Below are 10,629 nucleotides of genomic sequence, written 5' to 3'. Positions count from 1 at the left end.
TTGGTAAATCTTCCTCCATCCCTTTATTTTGAGCCTATATGTATCCTTGCATGTGAGATGGGTTTCCTGGATACAGCACACCAATGGGTTTAACTTTTTATCCAATTCACCAGTCTGTGTCTTTTGATTGGGGCATTTAGCCCATTTACATTTAAGGTTAATATTGCTATGTGTGAATTTATCCTGCCATTTTGATGCTAGCTGGTTGTTTTGCCCATTAGATGATGCAGTTTCTTCTTTGTGTCAATGCTCTTTATCATTTGGTATATTTTTGGAGTGCCTGGTACTGGTTGTTCCTTGCTATGTTTAGCGCTTCTTTCAGGAGCTCTTGTAAAGCAGGCCTGGTGGTGATGAAATCTCTGAGCAATCGCTTGTTCATAAAGGATTTTATTTCTCCTTCACTTATCAAGCTTGGTTTGGCTGGATATGAAATTCTACGTTGAAAGTTCTTTTCTTTAAGGATGTTGAATATTGGTCCCCACTCTCTTCTGGCTTGTAGGGTTTCTGCTGAAAGATCTGCTGTGAGTCTGATGGGCTTCCTTTTGTGGGTAACCTGACCTTTTTCTCTGGCTGCCCTTAGCATTTTTTCCTTCATTTCAACCCTAGTGAATCTGACGATTATGTGCCTTGGGGTTGCTCTTCTTGAGGAATATCTTTGTGGTGTTCTCTGTATTTCCTGGGCTTGAATGTTGGTCTGCCTTGCTAGGTTGGGAAAGTTCTCCTGGATAATATCCTGAAGAGTATTTTCCAGCTTGGATTCATTCTGTCTGTCACATACAGGTATACCTATCAAGCGTAGATTAGGTCTTTTCCCATAATCCCGTATTTCTTGGAGGCTTTGTTCATTTCTTTTTACTCTTTTTTTTCTCTATTCTGGCCTTCTCATTTTATTTCACTGAGTTGATCTTCAATCTCTGATATCCTTTCTTCTGGTTGAATCATTTGGCTATTGAAACTTATGTATCCTTCACGAAGTTCTCTTGTTGTGTTTTTCAGCTCCATCAATTCATTTATATTCCTCTCTAAGCTATTTATTCTCATTAGCACTTCCTCAAACCTTTTTTCAAGGTTCTTAGTTTCATTACATTGGGCCAGAACATGATATTTTAGCTCAGAGAAGTTTATTATCCACCTTCTGAAGCCTTTTTTGTCAATTCATCAGATTCATCCTTCATCCAGCCTTGTTCCCTTGCTGGTGAGGGGTTGTGTTCCCTTGGAGGAGGAGAGGTGCTCTGGTTTTGGGTATTTTCATCCTTTTTGCCCTGGTTTCTTCCCATCTTTGTGGATTTATCTACCTGTGGTCTTTGTGGTTGGTAACTTTCAAAAGGGGTCCCTGAGTGGATGTCCTTTTTGTTGCTGATGAAGCTATTTCTTTCTATTTCTTAGTTTTCCTTCTAACAGTCATGCCCCCCTGCTGTAGGACCACTGGAGGTCCACTCCAACCCTACTTGCCTGGGGATCACCTGCAGTGGCTGCAGAACAGTAAGGGTTGCTGCCAGTTTCTTCTTCTGTTATCTTTGTCCCAGAAGGATACCTGCCAGATGTCAGCCTGAGCTCTCCTTTATGAGGTGTCTTTGGTTATACAGTGGACAGGGAGATGCTTGAGGAGACAGCCTGTCCCTTACAGGAGCTCAAGTGCCAAGTTGTGAGCTCCATTGTTCTGTTCAGAGCTGCTGGGCAGGTGCATTTAAGTCTGCTGCAGTGGAACTCATAACCACCTTTTTTCCCAGGTGCTCTGTCCCGGGAAGGTGGGGCTTTATTTATAAGTTCCTGTAATTCTGCTGCCTTTTTGCAAGGATGCACTACCCAGCAAGGAGGTAGTCTAGTCACAGTCTGCCAGCAGAGGCGTTGCTGAGCTGCTGTGGGCTCTGCCTAGCGGCTGTGTAAACTTCCTTGCAGTTTTTTTTATAGGGGTATAGTTAGAACTGCCTTGGTAATGGTGGTCTGCCTCAGTAATGGCAGACTGACTCTGTAATGGTGGACTCCCTCAGTAATGGTGGACTGCCTCTGTAGTGGTGGACTGCCTCAGTAATGGCAGACGCCCTTCCCCCACACAGAGCTGGACCATCTTGGGTCCAGCTGTGTTTGCTGTGAAATTCTCAATCCAGAGCATTTCAGATTGCTGGTCTTTGTGGGGGTGGGACCAGCTGAGCCAGATCACCTGGCTTCCTGTTTCAGCCCCCTTTTTTTCAGTTGAATGGGCAACTCTGTCTCCTAGGCATTCCAGTTGTCAGTTGAAATAGCGACCGGATTTGTGTGAGTTTCTGTGCGGAAATCCACTGCGCTGGCTGAAACATCTGCCCTGGAGACTCGTGGCACTTTTCCACCAGGGAATCTCCTGGTCTGTGGGCAGTAAAAATTCATTTGGAAATGCGGTGGTCACTCACCCTCCGCATATTCGCTTGGAACTGCACTCTAGAGGTGTTCCTATTTGGCCATCTTGGATCTTACCTTAAAATTGGCGCATTATAAAGGATATGCCAAATTTTGCTCCCTCTGAATAGTACTGAATCTAATTGTAAGTTATATGTTTCAAAATCTAGTTCTCAAACTTTGGTTTTCATAAGAATCACCTAAGAGCTTATTAAAACAGGAAATTACCAGGACTTTCCTGCAGAGATTCAGTAGATCGAGTAGGAAAACTTGGAATCTGCCTTTTATTAAACATCTAAGTAATTCTGATACAGGTGGTTAATGGCTTGAAAAATATTATGTCTTATCTTTGACTTCTCTTCTGGCACTGATAAATACAACCCCACTGACATGATAGTCACATTAAGCAAAACCAGTTCTACCAGGTGTTGGGCAGAAAATACCATATTTTACAAGCCAACTATTAATACATGTGGGTTTTTTCTTTATGCAGTACAAGAAATTAACCACTTTTTGGGTGGGTGCAGTGGCTCATGTCTGTAATCCCAATACTCTGGTAGGCCAAAGCAGGTGGATTGCATTAGGCCAGGAGTTCGAGATCAGCCTGGTCAGCATAGTGAAACCCCATCTCTACTAAAAGTACAAAATTAGCCAGGCGTGGTGGTGCATGCCACTAGTCCCAGCTACTTAGGAGGCTGAAGCAAGAGAATCACTTGAACTCAGGAGGCAGAGCTTACATATTTCCATCAGTGACAAATTGTTGAGTTATAGCTCCAAAATTTTTCCCAGTGTAGGTTTCATCATTCCAAATATAGTTTTTAATTCTACAAATGTGTCATGCTTCTATACAGTATGCCAAAGTGCAAAACAAAACCATTTTGTTGTTGTTGTTTGTTTGTTTGTGTTTGAGATGGAGTTTTTCTCTTGTTGTGCATGCTGGAGTGCAATGGGGTTATCTTGGCTCACCGCAACCTCAACCTCCCAGGTTCAAGCGATTCTCCTGCCTTGGCCTCTCGAGTATCTGGGATTATAGGCATGCACCACCACATCCAGCTAATTTTGTATTTTTTAGTAGAGATGAGGTTTCTCCATGTTGGTCAGACTGGTCTCGAACTCCTGACCGCATATGATCCATGGGCCTCAGCCTCCCAAAGTGCTGGGATTACAGGAGTGAGCCACCATGCCTGGCTAAACCCATTTTTTAAGTGTGAGATAAAAGCCTAAGGTCAGCAGTCTTGAACAGTTGGGCAGATGCAAATGTTCTGTTTTTGTACATGTAAGACTTTTTAGCCTGGGCATGTACCAAGATTGATATTTTTTTAAGCTACCAGTCTAATTAGTTTGTTAGCTCCCCTTCTCATGAAGGCTGGATCCAGAAGGTTGGAAAAAGGTCATTGTGTGCCAGCATCAGAGGCAGCTGTTCAGCAAAACAAGACTCCCTAGGGATTACTAGAACTAGCTAAATAAAATTTTTAAATTGGAGGAAATAAGGGTCAGTCATTAAAATTAATAAGGTAATATGACATCTTTTAATGCCCACACATTTATAACTTACTCTGGTTGCAATATACCTTTATGTAAAATAATAAGGATGAATTTCAGAAACAGAGAAGTTGCCTTTAACAGTTTGCTTCTAAGCTAATCATTCTGCCAAATAAGTAAATATTTGAAGATTATTACTATTTTAGCCTAACATTTCAAAGCTTAACTCCACTTGATTATGGGAGTGCCCCATGATCTCACCTCAGCCGTGCCCTGATAATCTGCTTCCTTCCCTGTCTCCATAGATTGCATATTTCTCTTCCCTTCCCCTCCTCATCCCTTTTGGCTACCATATGGAGTCTTTCCTTCTTTTCACTCCTACACTCCTAGGATTTCTCTCTATTTTTGCATCATTTACTTTCCTATTGATGAACCAGCAGATGGTTTGTAACCCATCTACTCCTCTGATTAACCAGCAGTGCTGAAAGCCACAAAAAAATTTCTTCAGGGTTAAATTCAATGAACATTGATTCTCCAACCTCATGGCTACTCAGTGCCTAATTAGGCCCAAAGAATTTTTCTCTTGTCTTTCTTCTCTTTCTCTTCTTCTTCTCATTCATTCATTTATTGAAACAGACTCTTGCTCTGTTGCCCAGGCTGGAGTGCAGTGACATGATCTCGGCTCACTAAAGCCTCCACATCCCAGGTTCAAGCGATCCTCCTGCCTCAGTCTCGCTAGTAGCTGGAATTACAGGCACGTGCCACCATACCTGACTAATTTTTGTATTTTTAGTACAAAGAGGGTTTCATCATGTTGGCCATGCTGGTCTCAAACTCCTGACCTCAGGTGATTCACCAGCCTTGGTCTCCCAAAGTGCTGGGATTACAGGCATGAGCCACCATGCCTGGGCTGCTGCTTTTTTTTATTTTTGGTCAGCATGTTGTTTTAGCAAAAGTTGTATTTCTTCATTTCACACATCACTGCCTGGCCATGAGGACATGTGCACATTTATAATGATGCATACACTATTGTGACTCTCCCTTGACCTCTCTTTCTCTAGTTCCCATTCTTCTCCCCAAAGATAATTTACAGCCATCTATAAATTCTTTTCCTATCTATCTATAAATTAATCATCAAACATATCATTCACTCTAATAACATCAAATATTCTGTCCAAGCAATTATCCTAATTTTGACATTTTCAATCTTCACTGCTGAAATCCAGTTGTAGATTGCCAACTAGTTTCTAGAAATTTCTATTCTTAAACTCATTAGTTAACTCGATGTCTAAAAAAAGTTCATGTTCTTTTACATAAGCTGTTCTTTCTTCTAAATTTCGTATTTCACTTTAGAAATATTATCGTTCTTGCAATGGAGACCTTTTCTTTTATGGGTCCTCTATTGCTTACTCAGTTATGCCTCATTAGTTCCTAAATCTGATGAAGAAGGAAGCCAAGATTCAAGGCACTGGATGACATCCCACTGGCTAGTGACAAGGTTGTTAAAGAATATCAAGGTTTAAAAAAAAAAATAGAGATAGGGTCTCACTCTGTCACCCAGGCTGGAGTGCAGTGGCATGATCTCAGCTTACCATTAACCTCCACCTCCCAGGTTCAAGTGATTCTCCTGCCTCAGCTTCCCAAGTAGCTAGGATTACAGGCAATGTTCCACCATGCCGAGCTGATAACATCAAGGTTCTTGATGTTCACATTTAGTCTTCTTTTCCGTGGCTGGCTGTGGTGGCTCACACCTGTAATCCCAACATTTTGGGAGGCAAAGTTGTGGAGATCACTTGAGTCCAGGAGTTTGAGACCAAGCTTGGGCAACATAGTGAGACCTCAACACTACAAAAAATTTAAAATTAGCCAGGCATTCTAGTGCACACCTGCAGTTCCAGCTACTTAGGTAGTGAGACAGGAGGATCACTTGAGCCCTGATATTCAGAGCTGCAGTGAGCTATGATCATACTACTGCACTCCAGCTTGGGCTGCAGCGACTCTGTCTAAATAAATAAGTAAGAAAAAAAAACAGTGGTCTTTTAATTGAGTCAGCTTGCAATCCTGACAAGAGAATTTGCTGCATTCGTGCACTATTCTCTAATCCAAAAAATTTATTAAGCAATATTTTCCTGAATATTAACATAATTTTAGGATGCTGAAAAAGTTCATTCCACTGATCAAAATATTAAGCATTAAACTGAAAAGCAAATTTACAAAGAAAAGATAGATTTTATTTTTAAAAATTATTCCTGGGCTGGGTGTGGTGGCTCACGCCTATAATCCCAGCACTTTGGGAGGCCGAGGTGGGTGGATCATGAGGTCAAGAGATAGAGACCATCCTGGTCAACATGATGAAACCCTGTCTCTACTAAAAATACAAAAATTAGCTGGACATGGTGGCAAATGCCTGTAGTCCCAGCTACTCAGGAGGCTGAGGCAGGAGAATTGCTTGAACCCAGGAGGTGGAGGTTGCGGTGGGCCAATATCATATTAGGTTACTCCAGGTGGGGTAATAATAGCAAACTCCGGTTTAAAAAAAAAAAAAAAAAAAAAAAAAATTTCTGAAAATGTTCAATTTGGATCTAAAGAGACTTTGAGAATGTCGTGGTGATGAGGATTCTGATTCTGGCTAACATTCCTTGACGATGGATTTCATCTCATCTTCACAGCATCCCCATGAGGTATGTATGTATTATTAGCCCTGTTTATTGATAGCTAAATGGAGATTTATGAACATTAAGTAATTTGGACAAGGTCATGTAGTTAGACCCAGAGTTATAACCTTAGGTCATCTGGCCTGATTCCAAACCTTGTGTTCTCAGTTGAGAGGAAATGTGTGGGCCAGATTATTCCAGATAATTCTGACTTTCTCAGAAAATCTGCAGTTCACAGCATTGTTTCTTATTTTTTTTTAAATACAGGCACATCTTTTCAACAGACTCTAATCCTAAATTACAATGCTGATGTTTTCCAGGAATTAGACAAATCATGAACAAAGTAAGAGTTTCTCTGCAGAGCATTCTACAAAACATAGGTAAGAGCAGACCCCTCCATGGCAAAACTTCTCTTTGCCCAAGCAGTTGTAGAGAATGTCTTGTTTGTTATTCCGTAGAGAGGCCACTTTCCTGATGAGAGCGATTCGTTCAGAGAATGTGTTTGGGAAGGGGTCACGCATGTGAGGAGAGCAGCTGTGAACACTCATACAGCTCTTTGTTCCCTAATATTTTCTATATTCAGTTCATAATCCACTTAAGCAGTGGCGCCAGCTGGCAGGTTCAGCAGCTCATTTTCTTCTCATTTTCAGCAGGTCATTTAGTTTCTTTCCTGTGGGTTCCTACTCCCATTTCATAGCCACTCACCTATTGATAAAGAGGCTTTTCGTAAAGCACGTTTCATCTTCCAGTCCATCAAAGCAGGACATAAATTTTTCCCAAATTCCAAATTACTATTGTTGTTCATTATACAACATATATATTTAAATGGAGACTGTGAACACACACAGAGAATGAAGGGCTGAAGTAACGAGTCCTTGCGCCTGGGATCTAGTCCATCTGATAGTCATTTACCCTCTTTGGCTTCTGTTCCCTCATTTATTTTGCAGATTCATTCAGGCTACTAATTCTTATGGGTTTTAAAGGATGCTGAATTCCTAACCCCTAGTCCCTGTGAACGTGACCCTATTTAGAAATATGAGCCGGGCATGATGCCTCATGCCTGTAATCCCAGCACTTTGGGATGCCAAGGTGGGCGGATCACTTGAGGTCAGGAGTTTGAGACCAACCTAACTAATGTGGCAAAACCCCATTTCTGCTAAAAATACAAAAATTAGCTGGGTGTGGTGGCAAGCACCTGTAATCCCTGCTACTCAGGAGGCTGAGGCAGCAGAATCGCTTGAACCCTGGAGGCAGAGGCCGCAGTGAGCCAAGATGGTACCATTGCTGTGCTCCAGCCTGAGTGACAGAGCAAGACTCCATCTCAAAAAGAGAAAGAAATGGCGTCTTTACAGATGTTCAAGTTAAGATGAGGTAGGTCGTTAGGGTGGGCCCTAATCCATTATGACTTATGTACTAATTTTTAAAAGGGGGAGAAATGTGTATACAGACAGATACAGTACTAGTAAGGGGAAGACAATGTAAAGACACAGGGAGGCCATCTACAAGCCAAGGAATGCCTAAGACTGGGGTAACTTAAGAGATGAGCATGGAATGGATCCTCCCTCACAGTCCTCAGAAGGTTCCAACCCACCAGATGACTGAATTTCAGACTTTCCGCCGCCAGAACTGTTGAGAAGATACATTTCTGTTGTTTAAACCACCCATTTTCTTGTATTTTGTGATGGCACCCCTAGCAAATAATTGCACTAGACAGATTACTTTAAATTAAGCAAAAGGGAGGTTTTCCCAGGTGGGCATGAGCTAATCACATGTGCCATTTAAATGCATTTAAAAGAGTAGCCAAAGAGATAGTCAGAACTATTCCAAGCATGAGAAAGAGTTGAGGAGGCAGTCCAGGCTCTGAAATGGAAAGGCCCCATGGCAAGTAACAGAGGGAAGCTTCCGCAAGGTAACAACAATCCAGCAGAAGATAAGAAAAGACAGAAGTCATCTAACAACTGCAAGAAGCGATTCTGCCAACAATGATTCTGGAAGTGGATTCTTTCCCAGACCCTCCAGATGTGGGAGTCCAGCCTGACAAGGATTCCCTGAGCCAGAGACCCCGGAAGAACCCATGCAGATTTATAAACTATGGAACTATGACATAATAAATGGGTACAGTTTTAAGCTGCTCTCTGGGGTAATTTGTTATGTAGCCATAGAAAATATAGCCTAGCTGGCAAGTTTTGAGTGCTTTCTTCACCAGTCACTATTCTAAGTGGTTTTTTCAGTTTTGTTTTGTTTTGGTTTTTTTTGAGATGGAGTCTCACTGTGTCGCCAGGCTGGAGTGCAGGGGCACAATCTTGGCTCACTGCAACCTCCACCTCCTTGGTTCAAGTAATTCTCCTGCCACAGCCTCCCAAGTAGCTGGGACTACAGGTGCATGCCACCACATCCAGCTAATTTTTTTTTTGTATTTTAGTAGAAACAGTTTCCCCATGTTGGCCAGGATGGTCTTGATCTTCTGACCTCGTGATTCACCCGCCTCAGCCTCCCAAAGTGCTGGGATTACAAGCGTGAGCCACCTCGCCTGGCCTATACTAAGTGTTTTACATTCAGAGAAAAAAAACCACAACTAACTATTGCCATAGAACTATTGCTGTCCCAAAGCAATAAAGATAAATTCATAGCAGGGGAAATTACGTGACATCTGAGGAACAACAGACAGATGGTAAACAGAACACCCTTCCAAAGAGAAACAGAACCAGTAGAACAGGCAGAATGGGAATTAAAAATAAACATAATAAATGTCTTTATAAAAATAAAGAAGAATGTGACGCATGAATAAGCAGTTATGAAGAACCACTTGAAAATATTTTTTAAATGTAATTGTTGAAATACAAACATAGTAAATAGCAAAACAAATCATGCCTGATGGTCCAGTAAAAGCCTGGGGCACAATTTTGCAACCCTCTATGAGAGTTCATTTCCAAGTACATAAAAATTACTGTCAGAAGTTTTTGAAAGGCCAAAAAGAGACTCAAAAAATATCTTTAGAGGAATATAAACTGAATGTTTAAACAAGATAATCTTTTAAGAATAGCAACTCTTGTGCTTGCTTCAGCAGCACATATAATAAAATTGGAACGATACAGAGAAGATTAGCATGGCCCCTGCGCAAGGATGACATGCAAATTTGTGAAGCATTCCATAATTTTTAAAGGTTTAAAAAAAAAAAAGAATAGCAACTCTTAAAATAGGAATTAAGAAGTACTATATCTAATTAATTATTCGTCCCCAAATATTCCACTGTATTACTGAGGCTAAATAAGCCTATTAGGTATGTGATGGAAACTTCCAGCAAAACTTTTAGCCTGGTCACAAACATGGTTCATCTGCACATCGACTCCTGTGTAGAGTTACAATTACCTCTCCTTGGGAGCTGTAAACTTACAATTACCTCTCCTCAGGAGCTAGTAAGGTCAAGAAGAGCAAATAGAATATCAATCAGGCTGAAAGGCTGGCCCAAGTGGGCTATTCACAGGCAAATGTGAAGCTTTGGCCAATTTCTAGCCTCTGCTTTCCTCCCTTCCTCACAGCTTGTCCCAGGACTAGCCCTGAGCGTCGACAGGAGGGATACAGCATTCCTAGAGAGGGCCTAGCTCCTCCCTGTCCAATTTTCCCCTACTTGAAGGAGAGGGTCCAAAACAGAGTGCCCTTAGTGCCCTGTCTTGTGCCACAGAGAACTGGACACAGAAGATGGAGAGCAGACATACAACTAAGGTCAAAAGCCAGGAGCTTGTTAGAAAGCAAGCCAGCTCAGCCGAAGGGGACCAAGGTACCATGAACCCAAAATATCTGAGACAGGTCTCAGCAAATTTAGAAAGTTTATTTTACCAAGGTTAAGGACACACCCATGCCACAGCTTCAGGAGATCCTGGTGACATGTGTCCAAGGTGGTCGGGATACAACTTGCTTTTATACATTTAGAGAGATGTGAGACATCAATCGATATGTGTAAGATGTATATTGGTTCAGTCAGGTAAGGTGGGATAATTCAAAGTAGATAATGGTGGGACCTTCCATTATCAGGCCACAGGTAGATAAGAGACAGAAAGCTGCATTCTTTTGAGTCCTTGATCAGCCTTTCACTAACTACACAATTTAGTCTGGCTCGGTG

The 10,629-nt window shown here is 41.7% G+C and overlaps 1 non-coding gene across 1 annotated transcript; it reads left to right on the top strand.

The window, feature by feature from the left end:
* The first annotated feature begins 9,560 nt into the window (after positions 1 to 9,560).
* Positions 9,561 to 9,667, top strand: LOC119468558. The gene has a single exon (XR_005197250.1). It is a non-coding gene; the product is annotated as a U6 spliceosomal RNA (small nuclear RNA).
* Positions 9,668 to 10,629: the final 962 nt, after the last annotated feature.

The sequence above is a fragment of the Cebus imitator genome, unplaced genomic scaffold (genome assembly GCF_001604975.1).
Source record: "Cebus imitator isolate Cc_AM_T3 unplaced genomic scaffold, Cebus_imitator-1.0 Scaffold17, whole genome shotgun sequence".
Classification (NCBI taxonomy): Eukaryota; Metazoa; Chordata; class Mammalia; order Primates; family Cebidae; genus Cebus; species Cebus imitator.
The sequence above is the reverse complement of the archived record's forward strand: the minus strand, read 5'-3'. Positions and strand labels throughout refer to the sequence as shown.